Source organism: Octodon degus, unplaced genomic scaffold (genome assembly GCF_000260255.1).
Source record: "Octodon degus isolate 3935 unplaced genomic scaffold, OctDeg1.0 scaffold00069, whole genome shotgun sequence".
Taxonomy (NCBI): Eukaryota; Metazoa; Chordata; class Mammalia; order Rodentia; family Octodontidae; genus Octodon; species Octodon degus.
The window spans coordinates 82830-86501 of NW_004524645.1; positions in this window are offsets into that span (position 1 = coordinate 82830).

The following is a 3672-nucleotide window of genomic DNA, read 5'->3' on the forward strand; positions in this document are numbered from 1 at the left end:
TTCATTTTTATACTTTTCTGCTGGATGGTTAAGACCAAGGTAAAGCAGGACCTATGCAACAAGAGTTGTAGCTTTTGGGTCTGATAAGGTCAGTCAAATGCCCTCAGGATTTATCCTGAGGTCCTGTACCTCAGAATGTAGAACCTTTGTCAGTGACAGCCATGTGGATGAGTCATGGTCATTGCTTGTGTGGCCCATTTTTAAATAAACTTTCTGTGCCTTCCATGCATGACAAATGAAAATTTGCTACTGCCTTAGACTATTTTATCTGTTCTAATGTATATTAGAACTAACTGCTCTTGAAGCCTTTGCTAGCAATTAACAGCAGTATTCCCAGAGGCTTTGGACAACCTACAAATTTTTAGAGCAGATGTGTTGTGGAATCTTTTTAGATAGGTTCGAAAATTAGAATTTTGAAGAGTTGCAGCCATCTGAGAGAAAAATTTTAGTACTAAAAACATAGACTCTGAAAGTGCATATTACCACTTAAAACAAGTGTTTCTGCTGGAATCTGAGGAGTATATTATGCCCCTGGTGGTTAGTTAATGCTCCTTTAGTAATTTTTACTTGACATGATCCACAATTTAATAACTAATTTCAGCTATTTTTCTTTTTTTTCTTTTTGTATTTCAGGACAGGGTCTACACAGTCTCACTATGTAGATTGGACTCATAGTGATCCACCTGTGTTCAGACTCCCAAGAGCTGGGATTATGGGCGCATGCCACCATGCCCAGTCTCAATCCCGTCTCAGTGCACCCCAGGGACAGGGCCAGAACAGCATGCCGTGGATCAAACCCAGCCACTGCGCTCTGCTAAAGCAGGCACTTTAATCTGCTGAGCTATTTGTCAGCAGTGCTTTCCAACTACATAGTTTTTACTTTAAAACCTTTTCTAATGATATATAATTTGGGTTAATATTATAAAGTTGGAACTTTGCCTTATAAATGAATTTGTGCTGGAGAATCCTCTCGACTATTCTGGAAATGCTTTTCCAAAACTGAAAAATTGTTTCATTCAGCTTTTGATAATGTTCATGATAATGTTCTGGAGTTTCAGAAGGAAATTTCTCATCACAATACATAGCTTTATATTTACAGATTATGATGAGTAATTTCATATTGTTTTGTGGTGCTTTTCTCTTAACTTAAAGGCATCTTTCTGAGATTTCAAAGTTTTCAAATTTTTTAGGTTAAGAAAAAAGAACATGGGGTGCTACTTCTTCACCGTATATATGTAAAACACCTCTGCAAGGTAGGAGATCACTTGGCTACCTGACTGCTTCACTCTATTTCCTTGAGTAAAAATGGAATTACAGGGCTGGCCTGATAGCTCAGCAGACTAAAGCACCTGTCTAGGCAGAGTGCAGCAGCTGGGGTTCAATCCCCGTGTGCTGTGCCGGCCCCGCCCCCGGGGTGCACTGACACAGTAATTCAGACTGGGCGTGGTGGTGTGCGTCTGTAATCCCAGTGCTTGGGAGGCTAAAAAAGGAAGAATCACCACGAGTCTAATCTACGTAGTGATACCCTGTAGACCCTGTCCTAAGTACAAAAAAAAAAAAAAAATGGAATTACAATCTTCAGTAGAACCTCAACCAATTTTTAGGTCGTGCAAAGTAAAAATTTTAACATTGACCTGAAATCTCCTTTAAAACAATATTGGGCTGGGGATATAGCTCAGTGACATAAGAGCCTGCCTGGCAAGTGCAAGGTCCTGAGTTCAATCCCTGGTACCACAAAAAACAAAACAAAAAACCCCAATATTTTAGGGCCAACCAAATAGCTCAGCGGGGGGGGGGGATTGGATCCCTGAGCCTGCCATGCCCCCCCCCGGGGTGCTCTGAGATGGCTATTGAGACTGGGTGTGGTGGCGCACACCTGTAATCCCAGCTCTTGGGAGGCTGTAAACAGGCGGATCACTATGAGTCTGACCTAGTAGTGGGACCTTGAATACCCTATAGACCCTTCCCTAAGAAATACAAAAAAACCCCACAATATTTTAACATCCCATGTAAATTTTCTGACCTATTATTGGTAACTTACAAATATTACTGTTTTTCTAAGTACTAAGGTACAGCTAGTTGCTGCTTATTAATGACAAGTTTTTGTATTTTAAGATTTTAGTAATAATATCCATTTCAAAGAACAATGTCTATCTAAAATAACTTTATTTTGTCCCAAAACTCAATATTGATATTCATGCTAAAGATAGCTAAGTACCAAATAGTTACTCACTTTTGGTGGTTTAAAACAAGCAGTGTTCTGGGGGCTCTGTTATATTAACCTGGTAGTATGCCTGACTGTTTACATAATCTTGAGAAAATCTCTAACTCTTGTTTGTAGCTTTCTCCTTTCGAAGGAGGTTTTTTCCTGTGGTTTTCATACTGTTTCAGCAGTGAAACCATTTCCCTCCCAAGTAAAATCTTAGAACCCTAGTGAGTCATGGTGGTACATTCCCATAATCTCAGAACTCGGGAGGCTGAGGCAAGAGGATCACTTCAAGTTCCAGGCTAGCCTGAATTACAGAGAAGTGAGACCCTGTCTCAAAAAACTAATCTTAGGGCCAGGGAGATAGTGCAGTAGAATAAGCGCTTCTCTGGCAAGCGCAAGGGCCTGAGTTCAATCCCCTGTTCCTCAAAAAAAAAAAATAATAATAATCTTAAAACCCTTATAAACATGTGTGCATGCAAACACCCTACTTTACTATATGTCATATTAATATAAATTCACTTTATATACTCCATTAAGTAAACATTAAGTCAGCCAGTGAAAATACAAAATGCACTGCTGGTTTGTAGTACATTAGAATTTGGTGAATAATAATTTTTATGGTTATTTAAAAAAATTTGGAGTATGGATCAGAAGTTTCCATACAAGTCGAATTTGCATATTCCTAAACTTCCTCCATAGGTTCTTAAGATTCTATGGGAAGAACTTTGGGTTAAGTAATCCTCTGAAATGTTCTCTAACTCAAGAAATTTAAATTGTCTTTTTTGGATTAGACTTGATGTGTTTAATTCAGATTGCCTGATTTTAAAGTATTTCTGAAAAATCAATGTTGTTTTTCAAGTTTTTGAGTCTTTCCAATATAGCTAATGACTTTATCATAGAATCTTTCACCCTTGAAGAAATTATGGGGCCAGGGATATAGCTTGGTGGAACAAACACTTGCCGGGCAAGCCCAACAGGCACATCACTATGAGTCCAATCCAGTAGTGAGACCCTGAACACCTTGTAGACACTTCCCTAAAAAAAATACAAAGCAAAAAAGAAATTATGGAGTTGGACCCGTTGGCCCAGTGACTTGACATTACCTGCACCTTTTTATCATAAAAACTCCATGATACTAACTGATCTACTGTGAAATACAAAATGTTTTCTACTAGCTTTATCAAATAAATGGACATGGTTCTCTGCTCACTCCACTAAAACGAGGTGATAATTCTTGAGATGGGAATGTTAGGTAAGTTTTACTGTAACATCTAATCATAAATGTTTCAAAATTGTTTAATAGATTAAATGTACATTTTTCTTACTTTGTACAGCTTTGTATTTTTTTAAACATGAAGTACTTAAATGCATTTACTATGGTAGAAAATACATGTGCCTTCTAGGATTTGGGAAGTGGTCTCATGTAGTCTAAGGAATGTGTCTTACAAGTTATACAGTGTTCT